The 18260-nt window shown below is 43.3% G+C and overlaps 1 protein-coding gene across 1 annotated transcript in view; it reads left to right on the top strand.

Annotated features, from left to right (window-relative positions):
- The first annotated feature begins 890 nt into the window (after positions 1-890).
- The window catches only part of LOC124033944 (kinesin-like protein KIFC3), a 67166-nt gene continuing 49796 nt past the window's right edge, over positions 891-18260 (top strand). The window contains exon 1 of the mRNA XM_046346468.1: positions 891-1430. The gene's annotated coding sequence lies outside the window, so the exon portion shown is untranslated. The remainder of the gene's footprint in view (positions 1431-18260) is intronic.

Here is an 18260-nt window from a genome sequence, read left to right as displayed (position 1 = left end):
CAGTGAATTATAAGTTAAATAATCTGTCTGTAAATAATTGTTGGAATAATCACTTGTGTCATGCACAAAGTAGATGTCCTAACCGACTTGCCAAAACTATAGTTTTGGGTGGTTGAAAAACAAGTTTTAATGACTACAACCTAAGTGTATGTAAACTTCCGACTTCAACTGTATATATTTTATATATATATATATATATATATATATATATATATATATATATATATATATATATATTGGTTAAAATATATGCTGAATACAACTGGATACGTAAGCTCCCTTGTTAGATTCAGATTGATTTTTGACAATGAAGAAGAGGAATCTTTTATAGATGATGATTTGCCTAATATTGTTATAGGTATGCGGGTGAATGCATTATATGTAAGTAGCTTGTAAATAATAATAAAAATATTGGCTTAGTGAAGATTGGGTAAAGAGAGAGAAAGAGATTGTCCTCCTGCATCCTACTGCCAGTGTGCCAGCCGCTATAGATCAGAGCTGTGGTAAACTAAAGGTGACAAAGTGATTATTTGATATACATCTTTAATGCTCTCATGATTTGCATTAAGACCACTGGTTGGTAATTAAGACGTTTCAGAGCATAGTGACAACTGTTTTGCTTAAGTTTTGAGCTTTTGACTGGTCTGCTAAACAGGACATTAGCGTGAGTCAACCACAGCACAGATCAGTAAAAAAAAATGCATTCATTGTGCTGTAGGTTTTTGGACCAATGAGGGAACAAGTTGAGGGAAAATATATTCTGTTGACAAATATCATTTGCGAGTCCACAACAACCGAATGTTCTGGTTTTCAGGTTAAATGGAACGAGAGCCCGTGACACGACTTCCGCTTTTGAACGTTAGCAAGGCGTTACTCCAGTTTAACTCCGCATCCACATTTACTGGATTGGTGGAACAAGGCAGAAGATAACCGTCTGCGACCTTGTAAATATCATTGGTCAAATAATGACCTCGGTCATTGGGAAAGTTGAATCTCTTTCGAAAGATATCCAAGTTCCCGACTTGGAATTCCGACGTGGATTACCGTTCAAAACTATTTTCCCATTCTGAGCTTGTCTTTTCCCGAGTACATAGTTGTCTTGAACGCACTTAAGTCAGAAGTCTGAGATTTACGAGTTGGTTTGAACGCGACAATGTCTGACCTACGTCACAGTCTCTGAAGCGCTGTCAGCTGGTGAATTCCACTCCAAATCGCGAGGAGACTTGACTTTGGGCCGTAGCCGAAAAAAAAAAAAAACTTAACGGAAATATTTGCTCCACTGAACTCTGGATAGGCTACTTCAGGGTTTTGGACTCTACAACACAGTCCAACCGCTTTTTGATTGAGACTCTTGATGTTGATTTATTTGGTCAATTCGGGAAATTTACGGATAAAATAACAAGGCGAGGTTTCGCGTGTTGGACCGAGAGGTAAGAGTTACAAACTTTGCACTATTTTCCTTTCCTCTAGCACATTGTTTGCTTTCCATTTCGCAATTTATAGTAAATTATTTGTCAAATTTGCACACACGTTTTTGTTTACACAATAAGTTGTAGTTGCCTTGTCAAAATAATGTTGGTTTGTATTAACAATTTTTTCAAACCGCGAGTTGCACAACTGATGTGGTCGTGCTGTTTAATTAGTGATATTGACTATCAATATTAGGCTACTTGGCAAGGCGCCCTAGACCAGCCCAAAGCCACATTATCAAATTGCCTCGTTTTGTTTTCGGTGTTTACAGAAAATGGCAACGGAGCACAACCAATTCACTGGAAACAGCCGTGGTTCACACCATTCCAGCCGTTTCCACGCTTGTCAAAAAGCCTCCCTCTTCTGTCAAACAAAAATGTTCCCAGCGTTTTCATTTCAGTGCTGAACTGTGGGACAGTGCACGGGATTAGTGTGTGTGTGTGTTCGCACCCACTCGTATAAAATATATATCACACATTACATTACACACACGGTGTCTTCAGAAAGTATTCAGACCCCTTGACATTTTCCACATTTTGTTACAGCCTACTTCTATAAATGATTCAGTAGTATTTGTCCCTTATCAATCTACACACAATACCCCACAATGACAAAAAAATTATTATTTTTTTACCCTAATTTATAAAATACTGAAATCACATTTATATACAGTAACCAGTCAAAGTTGGGACACACCTACTCATTCAAGGGTTTTTCTTTATTTTACTATTTTCTACATTGTATAATAATAGTGAAGACAAACTGAAATGGCACATGGAACATGTAGTAACCAAAAATATATTTGAGATTCTTCAAAGTAGCCACCCTTTGCCTTTATAACAGCTTTGCAGAGTCTGGGGTCTTGAGCACTCTGGAGTAAATCGAATCAAACTATTTGTCACACGCGCCGAATACAGCAAGTGCAGAACTTACTGTGAAATTCTTACTTACAAGCCCTTAACCAAAAGTGCAGTTCAAGAAGAGTTAAGAAAATATTGACCAAATAAACTAAAGTAAAAAAATAAACTATGTAAGTAGTCCAGTGGCCATTTGATTAATTGTTCAGCAGTTTTATGGCTTGGGGGTAGAAGCTCTTAAGAAGCCTTTTGGTCCTAGATGTGGCGCTCTGGTACCGCTTGCCGTGCGGTAGCAGAGAAAGCAGTCTATGACTTGGGTGACTGGAGTCTCTGACAATTGAATGGGCTTAACTCTGAAATTGCCTATTATATTGGTCCTGGATGGCAGGAGGCTTGGCACAAGTGTACTGGGCTATATGCACTACCCTCTGGCGCCTTATGGTCAGATGCCCAGCAGTTTCCATTCCAGGCGGTAATGCAACAGGTCAGGATGCTCTCGACGGTGCAGCTGTAGAACTTTTTGAGCATCTGGGGACCCTTGCCAAATCTTTTCAGTGTCCTGGGGGGGAAAAGGTTGTGTCGTGCCTTCTTCACGACTCTTTGTGTGTTTGGACCATGATACTTCTTTGGTCATGTGGACACCGATGAACTTGAAAATCTCGACTGCTCCACTACAGCCATTTACATTACATTTAAGTCATTTAGCAGACGCTCTTATCCAGAGCGACTTACAAATTGGTGCATTCACCTTATGACATCCAGTGGAACAGTCACTTTACAATAGTGCATCTAAATCTTAAAGGGGGGGGGGTGAGAGGGATTACTTATCCTATCCTAGGTATTCCTTAAAGAGGTGGGGTTTCAGGTGTCTCCAGAAGGTGGTGATTGACTCCGCTGTCCTGGCGTCGTGAGGGAGTTTGTTCCACCATTGGGGGGCCAGAGCAGCGAACAGTTTTGACTGGGCTGAGCGGGAGCTGTACTTCCTCAGTGGTAGGGAGGCGAGCAGGCCAGAGGTGGATGAACGCAGTGCCCTTGTTTGGGCGTAGGGCCTGATCAGAGCCTGGAGGTACTGAGGTGCCGTTCCCCTCACAGCTCCGTAGGCAAGCACGATGGTCTTGTAGCGGATGCGAGCTTCAACTGGAAGCCAGTGGAGAGAACGGAGGAGCGGGGTGACGTGAGAGAACTTGGGAAGGTTGAACACCAGACAGGCTGCGGCGTTCTGGATGAGTTGAAGGGGTTTAATGGCACAGGCAGGGAGCCCAGCCAACAGCGAGTTGCAGTAATCCAGACGGGAGATGACAAGTGCCTGGATTAGGACCAGCCCTGTTGATGATCATGGGGGCCTACAATCAGTTCCTTTGTCTTGGTCAGTTTGAGGGAAAGGTTGTTGTCCTGGCACCACACAGCCTATAGGGAGGTCAGAGAACTGGCAATCTCATCGTTGTCAGTGATCAGGCCTCCCACTGCTGTGTCCACACAGTCATGGGTGAACTGAGAGTACAGAAGGGGACTAAGTACACACCCCTGAGGGGCCCCAGTTTTGAGGATTAGTGTGGGAGATGTGTTGTTGCCTACCCTTAACCTAGGGGTAGCCTGTCAGGAAGTCCAGGATCCAGTTGCAGAGGGATGTGTTTAGTCCCAGGGTCCTTAGCTCAGTGATGAGCTTCGTGGGCACTATGGTGTTGACTACAGTTCAGTGTTCAATGAACAGCATTCTCACATAGGTGTTCCTTTTGTCCAGGTGGGAAAGGGCAGTGTGGAGTGTGTTTGAGATTGCTTCATCTGTCGATCTGTTGGGACGGTATGCAAATTGGAGTGGTTCTCGGGTATCTGGTTTTCATCAAGGATATATCTGTACTTTACTCTGTTCATCTTTGCCTCGATCCTGACTAGTCTCTCAGTCCCTGCAGCTGAAAAACATCCCCAAAGCATGATGCTGCCACCGACATGCTTCACCGTAGGGATGGTCCCAGGTTTCCTCCAGAGAATCTTGTTTCTCAGTCAGTCCTTTACGTGCCTTTTGGCAAACTCCACGCTGACTGTCGTGCCTTTTACTGAGGAGTGACTTGAGTCTGGCCACTCTACCATAAAGGCCTGATTGGTGGAGTTCTGCCGAGATGGTTGTCCTTCTGGAAGTTTCTCCCATGTCAATAAAGGAAATCTGGAGGTTTGTCAGAGTGACCACTGGGTTCTTAGTCACCTCCCTGACCTAGGTCCTTCTCCCCCAATTGTGCAGTTTGGCCAGACAGCCAGCTATAGAAAGAGTCTTGGTGGTTCCAAACTTCTTCCAGTATGGTACCTTCAATGCTGCAGAAATGGTTTGGTATCCTTCCCCAGATTTGTGCCTCGACACAATCCTGTCTCGTCGGAGCTTGACTGACAATTCCTTTAACCTCATTGCTTGGTTTTTGCTCTGATATGCACAGTCAACTGTGGGACCTTTATATAGAAAGGTGTGTGCCTTTCAAATCAAGTCCAATCAATTGAATTTGCCACAGGTGGACTCCAATGAAGTTGTAGAAACATCTCAAGGATGACCAACGGAAACAGGATGCACCTGAGCTAGTACGTATGTAATTTAGTTATTTCTGTTTGTTGAGGGAGACCAGGGTGTGTCTCGTTGTCTTTGCAGACCGTGCCAATGAATGAATGAATTAATGTATAAACTTATATTTTTAGATCATTTATGAGTTATCCTTAAAAAAAATACAGACAAGTGTCAGGGATAGCGATCTTGATTTGACATCGGAGCAGATTTTCTACACGCTGGGTAATGGAGAGCCTGTTGATTGTTACAAATCTTGCTTCAGGAATAACTAAGTATGTGTAACATCATTCCCCTCTTACTGTTAGAAAATGTAATGGCTCAATGTGGGGCGGACTTATTTTGACAGACCACTGTTTTTAAAAGCCCTCCCAGTTGTTACTGCACCAGAAGGGGCTGTGTTTGTAAAATACATAACGCTAGAGCACAGGGAGTACAGGGACAGTACCACTCCTCGCGTCATCACTGGCATGGCATTCCAGAGGCAGGAGTCATGAGCAGAACAAATTGACCCTACCCCTCTCTGTTAGACCTGCATAGCTGAGAAATTATGTAGCTTTAATTCAATTTCATGTTGATGTGAGGGAAGATGGTCTGGGCATGTCGGCTAAGTCTCTAGCTGTTCGGACAGTTATTGTGGGAACTGCTTAGACAGTTCATATGTTATGTTGTACTCCCATAGATGGAGACACAATTCTGCCCCCCTCTAGAACTTAGGCCTCACTCCCCCCTATCTGAGATATCTACTGCTGCCCTCATCCTCCACATACAACACCTGTTCTGCCAGTCACATTCTGTCAAAGGTCCCCAAAGCGCACACATCCCTGGATCGCTCTTCTTTTCAGTTCGCTGCAGCTAGCGACTGGAATGAGCTGCAACAAATACTCAAACTGGACAGTTTTATCTCCATCTCTTCTTTCAAAGACTCAATCATAGACACTCTTACTGACAGTTGTGGCTGCTTTGTGTAATGTTTTGTTGTCTTTACTCTTTGCTGTTGTCTGTGCTGAATAATGTTTGTACCTATGTTGTTGTCTTGGGTCTCTATGTTGTGTTGTCTCTCTCGTCGTGATGTGTTTTGTCCTATATTTTTATTTAATTGATATGTATTTTTAATCCCAGCCTCCGTCCCCGCAGGAGGCCTTTTGCCTTTTGGTAGGCCGTCATTGTAAATAAGAATTAGTTCTTAACTGACTTGCCTAGTTAATAATTAAAAAGATATATAATAATCCTGGTCCCCCAAGCAAGGTATAGTTGGACAAGACACCAGTGTAGGCTGGGAGGGTGTGGAGACAGAGAGCAGACACACACACAGTCTGTGGTTTCCGGACGATGGGCTGGTTGAGTCACAGGCTGTAAAGAGAATAAGAGACTACTCGTGGAAATTACATGTCATGCAGAGTGATTATGTAGCTCCAACCATGTGTGTGTGTGTGTGTGTGTGTGTGTGTGTGTGTGTGTGTGCATAGCTACACATCAGACAATGTATTCCATAAAATATTTGCCCAAGACACTGTATAGGGAAATCTGTTCCGAAACGTGCCATGTCTGTGTTTGCACAAAAGTGCGTGAGCTCACACATGAGGATAGTGTTTGTTTGGATCAGTCAGTCTCTGGTTTGGTGCTCTATTGTAGGCTGTTTGTTAAATAAGTCCTGGACAGTTTGACTTGTTTTGCTGCGGTAGTGGAGATGAGGTTAGGGAGTGGGGCGTGTGAACCACTTTTTGTTCCCTTTCATCATATAAAGGATGGCATGTTGTGACTTCTCCATGCATTCAGGCATTATGTAACTGCTCTGATTGGAAGCATATTATTATAGAATGTGAACATTACCAGATAACCAGTAGGTGGTGCTGTTTGCTGCAGTGTCTGTCACATAGATGGACTACAATCTCTTGGCACTGATGTTGGTTAGCCTACATGGATGGCATGCTCAGGTTAGAAGTTACCCTTTGGCACAGATCTAGGATCAGTTTATCTTCCCACAATTCGTTATGAGGTGAATCACAACTGACCACGAGGGGGTCCAATCTGGCCCCTGGGTGTTTTTTTTTTTTTGTGAAATATACTTTTTCAGGGAGCATCTGCAATTCAAAAACGATGGATTGAGTACTATTTTATTTGTTGCACATTTTGATGGTGAGGAAATGCAACCAATTTTCAACGCTGCCCTCCGGACCTCATTGAAGACTGAATGCGGCCCCTGTGTCAAAATTAGTTTGACACACCTGATCTAGGGAAACTGACAACTTCATCCTACTTAGTCTCATGGTCATTTCAACACAACTGTTAAATCGGATTAGATTCTGAACAAGAGAAGATGTGGAAACGACAGCAGAGCCTCATTTCAGCTGTAGCTAATCTGGTCCAATTAAACTGTGTATGAAAGAGGGGTAGATTTTATATTAGGAAATGTTCATGCCATGTTGGCCACAGCGGATTACTGCCTGACTTCATTCTGCATGTTAATGGCTAAAAGACACAGTAAGAAAATGACTAGGCTATTTTAAGTGTGAGCATGGGTTAGAACATTACATTATATCAGGGGTGTCAAACATACGGCCTGCGGGTGGTTTGAGTAAATAAATTAAAGTTTGTTTTGGGTGTGGAACAAACTCAATATACTTTTTAAATGACAGTGAGTGTCTCAAATTCCTAAAACAATAGCTAGAGGACAATTCTTTTGTACATTTTGACAACAAGCAAATGTAACCCATTTTCATTGCGGCCCTCCGGACCTTGTTGAAGACCAAGTGCGGTCCCCATGCAAAATGAGTCCTAGACCCCTGCACTATATACACGCTCAATTACACTGAAACAAAACCCACACACATACACTTTTACACTCATCATATGCTGCTGCTACTCTTATTCTTACTACTCTGACTCTTATTATATATTATATATTGTGATGCCTATTTGAATTCTCTTGTTAGTATTTTTCTTTTTTATTATACTCAACAAAAATATAATCGCAACATGTAAACTAGTGATGCACCGATATTACATTTTTGGCCGATACCGATATCTGATTTTTCTTCCCAAAAAAATGATACCGATATTTAACATTTTGCTGCCTTTTAAGCATTCTAGAACAGTTGAATAGTTAGACCGCTGTGTCCATGTGTGTGTTAAGGCACTGCATCTAAGTGCAAGAGGCATCACTACAGTCCCTGGTTCAAATCCAGGCTGTATCACATCTGGCCGTGATTGGGAGTCACATAGGGCGGCCCAGCGTCGACCGGGTTTGGCCGGGGAATTTATTCTTAACTGACTTTACTAGTTAAATAAAGGTTACACACACACCACACTGACCAAAACATTATTTTGTTGGCATTTGCGTATATCCCAATTACCAGTAAAACATAATCAAAACCTATTCACTTACTTGCTGTGCTGTTTCGTTGTTAATTTGTTCAGTCGTTTCATTCTCAACAAGGATTTCTATGGAACGCCGTTTGGGTCTTTGCGTGTCAAAAAAGGTATTATTTAACACTATTTGACGTCAAAATCTCAGTATACATTGGCGCGTTACATTCACTAGTTCCAAAAACATCCGGTGATATTGCAGAGAGCCACATCATTTTACAGAAATACTCATTATAAATGTCGATAAATACAATTGTTAGACATGGAAATATAGATGTACCTCTCCTTAATGCAACCGCTGTGTCAGATTTCAAAAAAGACTTTACGGAAAGAGAAAACGAAGTAATAATCTGCGACGGCGATCTGAAAATAAATCAAATGATCCGCCATGTTGGAGTCAACAGAAATCACATTATAAATATTCCCTTACCTTTGATCTTCATCAGAATGCACTCCCAGGAATCCTAGTTCCACAATAAATGCTTGATTTGTTCGATAATGTCCATTATTTATGTCCAAGTAGCTACTTTTGTTAGCGCTTTTAGTACACAAATCCAAACGCTTCGAAGAAACTTGTCAAAATAAGTATAGAATAAAGACGTCTGGCTCTCTAGAGACTCAAAAGCCATGGACACAGGAGTTTCTAAAGACGGTGGAAGTCAAAATAAGTTGACATCTAGTGGTTCCAACCGGAGAATTCCTATGTCTAGGAAGTGCAATCTCCTACACTGGTGTGAACTACCTTCACAGAACAGCACAAACTGCCTCTAACCAGAATGGAAAGAGGAGTGGGAGGCCTCGGTGCACAACTGATCAAGAGGACAAGTGCATTGTCTACTTTGAGAAACAGAAGCCTCACAAGTCCTCAACTGGCAGCTTCATTAAATAGTACCCGCAAAACACCAGTCTCAACGTCAACAGTAAGGAGGTAACTCCGGGATGCTGGCCTTCTAGGCAGAGTTCCTGTGCCCAGTGTCTGTGTACTTTTGCCCATCTTTCTTTTTATTGGCGAGTCTGAGATGTGGCTTTTTCTTTGCATCTCTGCCTAGAAGGCCAGCATCCCGGAGTCACCTCTTCACTGTTTGTTGAGACTGGGGAAAGCGCCTCGGATCCACAAATTCCCTTCCACCAGGTGGCTGATGAGATATTTTGGCACAACTGCCATATTGCATCTCCATCTCAAAGCCTTTGCTTGGAAGTGTACTACGCCAGACTACCAAAAACCTTGCCCTCATCCAGGGCAAAGTGGCGAGACACATAGAAGCTGTTTTTCAGGCCTATCTCAAGGCCATCAGACTGTTAAACAGCCACCACTAACATTGAGTGGCTGCTGCCAACACACTGTCATTGACACTGACCCAACTCCAGCCATTTTAATAATGGGAATTGATGGGAAATTATGTAAATATATCACTAGCCACTTTAAACAATGCTACCTTATATAATGTTACTTACCCTACATTATTCATCTCATATGCATATGTATATACTGTACTCTACATCATCGACTGCATCCTTATGTAACACATGTATCACTAGCCACTTTAACTATGCCACTTTGTTTACTTTGTCTACACACTCATCTCATATGTATATACTGTACTCGATACCATCTACTGTATGCTGCTCTGTACCATCACTCATTCATATATCCTTATGTACATGTTCCTTATCCCCTTACACTGTGTATAAGACAGTAGTTTTGGAATTGTTAGTTAGATTACTTGTTGGTTATCACTGCATTGTCGGAACTAGAAGCACAAGCATTTCGCTACACTCGCATTAACATCTGCTAACCATGTGTATGTGACAAATAAAATTTGATTTGATTTGTTGGTCTCTGCACCAGACAGGATGCTCTTGCCAGCATACTTGGGGTCCAACGTACACTGCGGCGTGTATGAACTTCAGGCAGAAGTCTTTATGCTTTTAGATGTAATTCAGAACTGTGGTTTCCTCTGCTTGGAGCAACAGTGGAGTGGGCAGGGCAGTATGGATTTCTTCTCTTACATCTGCAAGCAGAGTCTGAACATCAGACAGGATGGCATTGTCTCCCTCAATCCGTGCAATGGCTACTGCTATAGGTTTCAGGAGTTTCAGGCTGCTTACCACTCTCTCCCAAAATACATCATCCAGGAGGATCCTCTTGATGGGGCTGTTTATATCGGCAGACTGTGATATGGCCATTTCTTGGAGAGACTCCTCCCCTCCAGTAGACTGTCAAACATGATGACAACACCACCCCCAACGGGTGTTGCTGGGCAGCTTCAATGTGATATTCTTCTCACTTTGCTTGGTGAGATAGATTGCTGCTACAACTTGATGACCCTTCACATACCTAACCATTTCCTTGGCTCTCTTGTAGAGTGTATCCATTGTTTTCAGTGCCATGATGTCCTTGAGGAGCCGATCCAATGCATGAGAAGCACAGCCAATGGGTGTGCCGTGTGGGTAGGGCTCCTCCACTTTAGACCAAGCAGCCTTCATGTTCACGGCTTTGTCTGTCACAAGTGCAAATACCTTCTGTGGTACAAGGTCATTGACTGCCTTCAGCTCATCTGCAATGTAGAGACCGGTGTGTCTTGTCTGTGCTCTTGAAGAACACTGGTTGAGGGGTGGAGATGTCGTTAATTATTCCTTGCCCACAAACATTTGATCACATATCAGAGGTGATTGCAATAGTCTGCTTTAACTATGATTTGCTTGACCTTCACTTAAACTATGTTGAACTCTGCATCCAGCAAATTTAGTAGATAAATCATGTCTGGTTGGAGGGGTGTATGCTGGGCGAAGAACAGTCAGAAATCTCTTCCAATACTCATTGCCTATGAGCATCAGAGTTGAACCAGTTGCATACACAGCACGAGCACGACATTCATCAGCATTTATTTGACCATGTTCCTCCATTGAGTCAAAAAAAACCTTCTGATTCCAGAAGGACTATGATCTGTTGCTATCGATAAGGTGTCTGATTCATCATTTTCACCTCGAATTGAAATGGAGGGAGCACTGATGATTTGATGGAGTCTTACCCTTTGCAACCCTATTTACATGGTTCCAAAATGTGATTGTAATCTAACAGCACCTGTTTGGCAGACATAATATGCATGCAGCGCTTGCTTCTTACCTTCTTTTTCTTGATCTCCATTATTTTCTACAACTAGTCAAATTTATTCCACGCATCTGACTTCCCCATTTACTTCCTGAGAAACCAGTAAACATTCCCCTGTTTTGGAGTTGATTTGTCATGTCCTCTGCATCCATTTTTCTGTCAATGTGTTTTGATTTTCTGAGTTTATTATAACTTATTTATTCATGTGATTATGATAGACTAACAGGTAACGCCCCATAGGTCGTTCTGTAGCTCAGTTGGTAGAGCATGGCGCTTGTAACGCCAGGGTAGTGGGTTCGATTCCCGGGACCACCCATACGTAGAATTTATGCACACATGACTGTAAGTCGCTTTGGATAAAAGCGTCTGCTAAATGGCTTATTATTATTATTAGGTCACGTGCATTTGATGCATACATTTCACGGTAAAGAGAGCAATTGTTGAGGGAATAGGGAATGTTTTTCCTAAAACGAGGGATTTCGGTAACATTACTTTTCAGTCAGAAATGGCTGTAATTATGTTGCAGCTTCAGCAGCACTGACGGCTCGATAAACACACTTGTTCCTTCCTCTCATGGCTGTTCACATGATGTTCTGTGGTGGTCGCAGTAGCAGGGAGGAGAGGGAGACAATGGGTTCTAGTCACACAGTCCCTACCTGTGTGACTAGCACCCCGGGTCAGAGGTGAAGGTCTCCGACCTCGCCTAACCTATTTGGTTTTTTAGCAGGTTTGTATTTGCATATCTGAAGCAGCGCCCCAACAGCCCAAGGTCCCTCAGCACTAAGCCATGTCTGTGTGCGTGTGTCAGTTCAGAAATATGTAGTTTGTGAGTATCTCGTGAGTCTGACTGTTACCATGGTAGATGCCCAGAAGTGTTGACAAACCTTGGAGATTGATATATTCCCTGTTTCGTGTGCCACTCAGTGCTGCTATGCAGTTGTTGTTCACATAGAGTCCCCTCTGGCCATGAGCTCATGGTGTAGACCTACAGTATATGCAGTTAAGTCTGGCCTGTGTGCGTTAATCACCAGTTTCTTTGAGTGGGAGTTGTCTTGGCATGTGAACAGCCATGAGAGGAAGGAACAAGTGTGTCACATATGTCGAAAAAGGCTGCAAGGGCAAGTCGGTTTTCCACAGGCCTGTTTGTCTGTAAAGTCGAACCATGTGCTGTAACGGGTTGAGAGTGAAACATGTTACGGGCCAACCAGGGAGGGAGCACAGAGACCGGAAGAGGGGGAGGAGGCAGAACCTCAGGGTTCTCTCTTGTGGGATTTTGGCACTCTTCTTTCCTCTCTCTGTCACACTCCCTAGCCCTTTTTCCCCCTTCACTGTTTCTCAACAGCCTCCCTCTGTCCCTTTTCTCTCTCTCTCCACCCTCTGGCTGTCTAGCTGCCCCTCCACCCATCGTCTTCCTCTCAAACCTCATCCTTAGTGGCGTGACGTCAGTGGTGTGTTGGCCACACTGGCAGGGATGGGCCACACTGGCAGGGATGGTCCACCCTCTAACCTGTTATTAAGTGTGTGTGCCTGTCCCTCCCTGCTGTGGTCACTGTAATTTAGCTCTGAAATAGCCCAGTTGAGAAAGATGAAAAGGGTGTGTGTAGTGCATTGTGGGCTAGTCCAAGAGTTAAGATTGAGGCTTTCTGTTGACTGCGCACTGCCTGTTTCTCTCTCATCCTCCCCCCACGTTCTTTCTTTCTTTCTCCCTGACTCCCCCTGCTCCCCTCTCTTTGACTCAGACTAGGGATGGATCGGTGTTATCATAATGTCACAATTAAAATAGTATCATGAAATGTTTTTGGATATCCAGTTTATTTTATTGCACAGTTTTTACCCTGAGCACTGCTGTGCGAGGTAGAGACCCTGTGCTCTTTTGCTGGAGCAATGGGTGGGGTTGGTGTGTAGGAGCTGGGAGTGGAGAGGACGTGAGGAAGAGAGCCAACTCTGCTACAGCCAAGACTAGTTAACTTGTAGCAGCCACAATGTTATTTATCATCCCATATAACAGTGCCTGTCTTGACTGGAGTAGCCTAGAGAAACTAGCTAACTACCTAGGCTAATTTGCAGGCTATGTGCTGCGCTTTCTCCCCAACCCCATTCAGAGATTGATAAACAACATCCTACCTGTTGGTTGCTCGTTGTAGCCTATTCTTTCTCATTTAACTCAGTTAACTTGTAATTCCATCTTGCATTGCATTAGTGAACTCTCACTTTTTGTTACACATTGAGCCTTTGACTGTGGTGCTGCTTTGATTGGCTGACAAAAACAAGCTAAAGAAAGAAGGCTACCGGTCATTTTAAGGGGTGCGTGTCATAAAAACTACATTCAAATGTGTTTTATTAAATTAAGTATTTTTAATGACATGGTTATATCCTTGTAAGTAACAATGTCACATGGATATGTTTATTATATTTAGAAAAGGCCTTTTCATTTTTAAAATATACTTATTTTTTTAAATGAATACTCACAAGTAATCAAATACTGACGTCCGATCAGATATTCGAATATGCCCATCCCTAATTCAGACTGCCTCGAATACCATATTTGGGTGTGGGGTGACTGAGTTAAAGCCTTTACCTAAAGCCATAAAGTGAAGTGTGGCACATTTCCTCCTGTAAGCTGCTTAAACGCCCACACCTGTAGAAATCCACTTTTTCAAGCTGAAAGATGACGGCCAGAGCTTACCCGTGTTGCACAATGATTTAAGTCAAAACGTCATAGTTTTAGTCACAGTATGATACATTTGTGCTTGAAGTGACACATTTGTGTGAATGATATTTCTGCGTCTAACTTTCTCACTCATCATTATTCACGATTCATTCAGGACTACAGTAATCATGATAGCATCCACATTTACAAACTGCTTAAACATATTCTATTGTTATTTACAATAATAGTGACTCCAAAACAGCACTACATCATTTACTATTAATTTCTATTAGGCACAAAATAGTCTGAAACACAAATCCAGGGGGTCTAAGCTACTTAAAGTGAGACCAACTCACACACCTGAGATCTCCTGCCCGCACGCGCGCACACACACACACACACACACACAGGTTTGCACATTCTCACACTTTAGCACATTCTCTCTTTCATACACATTCTCACTTCTAGGCCAAGCGAAATGTTTGTTGACTTCCTGGTTGACTTTTAAAAAAATGTAACCTTTTTTTAACTAGGCAAGTCAGTTAAGAACATTCTTATTTACAATGACGGTGGGTTAACTGCCTTATTCAGGGGCAGAAGGACAGATGTTTACCTTGTCAGTTCGGGGATTCAATCGAGCAACCTTTTTGGTTACTGACCCAACACTCTAACCACTAGGCTTTCTGCCGCCCAAACCACTGCAACCACTATAACACTGGAAACCACTAATACCAAACCACTAATACACAGGAAACAAATCTGATCACTCCACCCATGCCTTATCACCTTTTATGGTTTGATTCAAACTTATCAGCCACTTAATCTGCTATTGAACCTCAGACTTTGTTTATTAGTCTCTCTGGCCTTTCCTTACTCTGTTGGTTGTATATATATATATATCTCTCTATCTATCTCTCTATATCTTCGCATAACATATCTTTTATATATATTTTTTCTCCAAAAACTCAAATTCAAAACACTCTCCTGCAACCCGCTTCACCAATAAATAAAAAGTATTATTTACCTCAAATCTGAAATCCACAATAGAAGCTAGCCAGGAGCTAGCCAGTTTACTGGCTAACGTTAGTATTTAGCCAAACACGGTTGATGGTAATCATCAATCCTTTTAACTCGAAAAGCTCATCTATCCTTTAACTCGAAAAGCTATCGCCAGTTTTGTACAACGCGACTCAGACCAGAATATACCGGACCTATTTTTCTCTCCATATCCCCAGATTTCAACCGAAAGCTCTGAACATTTACACCTGGATCACGCAGCTAGCTAGCTGCTATCCGTGTGACTATTGGCTTACGTCGGTCCCAGAGCAAACTTAAATTATTACGGAGCTAGTCAGCTGAAGAGTTCCATCAACACTCCTGGGCTACAATCACCTATCCGGACTCGTTTTACCACCGGGCCTTCACGACTGTACTACCGACGTTATCTGCACGAGGGAGTTATCCAACTGGCTCCTCCGCGACGTTACCTGAACGGTCATCTGCGGCCCGCTAATCGTTAGCTGTCTTATCGGCTGCTATCTGAATAGGTCTCTCGGACAATTTGTCTTGGGTCACTATTACTATATCTATTTTGCCAATTGGATTGATCCCCTCTACCACACGGAACCCCACAAATCTACTAACGGATATGCACGAAGTGGCTAAAAACAGGACACTGTCCTACGCTAGCTTGCTACCGATGGCCCGGCTAGCTGTCTGAATCGCCGTTACCCCAACCAACCTCACTACTAACTGGACCCTTATGATCACTCGACAAAGCATGCCTCTCCTTAATGTCAATATATATGCCTTGTCCATTGCTGTTCTGGTTAGTGTTTATTGGTTTATTTCACTGTAGAGCCTCTAGCCCTAACATTTATACCTTATCCAACATTTCAGTTCCACCACCCACACATGCGATGACATCACCAGGTTTCAATGATGTTTCTAGAGACAATATCTCTCATCACTCAATACCTAGGTTTACCTCCACTGTATTCACATCCTACCATACCTTTTGTCTGTACATTATACCTTGAAGCTATTTCATCACCTCCAGAAACCTCCTTTTACTCTCTGTTCCGGACGTTCTAAATGACCAATTCTCATAGGTTTTAGCAGTACCCTTATCCTACTCCTCCTCTGTTCCTCTGGTGATATAGAGGTGAATCCAGGCCCTGCAGTGCCTAGCTCCACTCCTATTCCCGAGACGCTCACTTTTGATGACTTCTGTAACCGTAATAGCCTTGGTTTCATGCATGTTAACATTAGAAGCCTCCTCCCTAAGCTTGTTTTATTCACTGCTTTAGCACACTCTGCCAACCCGGATGTTCTAGCCGTGTCTGAATCCTGGCTTAGGAAGACCACCATAAATTCTGAAATCTCCATTCCGAACTACAACATTTTCAGACAAGATAGAACGGCCAAAGGGGGCTGTGTTGCAATCTACTGCAGAGAGAGCCTGCAGAGTTCTGTCCTACTCCCAGGTCTGTACCCAAACAATTTGAACTTCTACTTTTAAAAATCCACCTCAATAAAAACAAGTCTCTCACTGTTGCCACCTGCTATAGAGCACCCTCTGCCCCCAGCTGTGCTCTGGACACCATATGTGAACTGATTGCCCCCCATCTATCTTCAGAGCTCGTGCTGCTAGGCGATCTAAACTGGAACATGCTTAACACCCCAGCCATCTTACAATCTAAGCTTGATGCCCTCAATCTCACACAAATTATCAATGAACCTACCAGGTACCACCCCAAAGCCGTAAACATGGGCACCCTCATAGATATCATCCTAACCAATTTGCCCTCTAAATACCTCTGCTGTTTTCAACCAAGATCTCAGCGATCACTGCCTCATTGCCTGCATCTGTAATGGGTCAGCGGTCAAACGACCTCCACTCATCACTGTCAAACGCTCCCTGAAACACTTCAGCTAGCAGGCCTTTCTAATCGACCTGGCCGGGGTATCCTGGAAGGCCATTGATCTCATCCCGTCAGTAGAGGATGCCTGGTTATTTTTTTTAAATGCCTTCCTCACCATTTTAAATAAGCATGCTCCATTCAAGACATTTAAAACCAGGAACAGGTGTAGCCCCGGGTTCTCTCCAGACCTGACTGCCCTTAACCAACACAAAAACATCCTATGGCGTTCTGCATTAGCATCAAACAGCCCCTGTGATATGCAACTTTTCAGGGAAGCTAGAAACCAATACACACAGGCAGTTAGAAAAGCCAAGGCTAGCTTTTTCAAGCAGAAATTTGCTTCCTGCAACACAAACTCAAAGTTCTGGGACACTAAAATCCTTGGAGAATAAGAACACCTCCTCCCAGCTGCCCACTGCACTGAGGATAGGAAACACTGTCACTACCGATAAATCCACTATAATTGAGAATTTCAATAAGCATTTTTCTACGGCTGGCCATGCTTTCCACCTGGCTACTCCTACCCCGGTCAACAGCACCGCACATCCCACAGCAACTGGCCCAAGCCTTCCCCATTTCTCCTTCTCCCAAATCCAGTCAGCAGATGTTCTGAAAGAGCTGCATAATCTGGATCCCTACAAATCAGCCGGGCTAGACAATCTGGACCCTTTCTAAAATGATCTGCCGAAAATTGTTGCAACCCCTATTAACTAGCCTGTTCAACCTCTCTTTTGTGTCGTCTGAGATTCCCAAATATTGGAAAGCAGCTGCGGTCATCTCCCTCTTCAAAGGGGGGGGGACACACTCTTGACCCAAACTGCTACAGACCTATATATATCCTACCCTGCCTTTCTAAGGTCTTCGAAAGCCAAGTCAACAAATAGATTACCGACCATTTCGAATCCCACCATACCTTCTCCGCTATGCAATCTGGTTTCGGAGCTAGTCATGGGTGCTTCTCAGCCACGCTCAAGGTTCTAAACGTTATCTTAACCGCCATCGATAAGAACCAATACTGTGCAGCCGTATTCATTGACCTGGCCAAGGCTTTCGACTCTGCCAATCACCACATCCTCATCGGCAGACTCGATAGCCTTGGTTTCTCAAATGATTGCCTCGCCTGGTTCACTAACTATTTCTCTGATAGAGCTCAGTGTGTCAAATCGGAGGGCCTGTTGTCCGGGCCTCTGGCAGTCTCTATGGGGGTGCCACAGGGTTCAATTCTTGGACCTTCTCTGTATACATCAATGATGTCGCTCTTGCTGCTGGTGAGTCTCTGATCCACCTCTACGCAGACGACACCATTCTGTATACTTCTGGCCCTTCTTTGGAC

Source organism: Oncorhynchus gorbuscha, linkage group LG04 (assembly GCF_021184085.1).
Source record: "Oncorhynchus gorbuscha isolate QuinsamMale2020 ecotype Even-year linkage group LG04, OgorEven_v1.0, whole genome shotgun sequence".
NCBI classification, from domain to species: Eukaryota; Metazoa; Chordata; class Actinopteri; order Salmoniformes; family Salmonidae; genus Oncorhynchus; species Oncorhynchus gorbuscha.
Note: the sequence above shows the minus strand (reverse complement) of the source record. Positions and strands in the feature narration are given on the sequence as shown.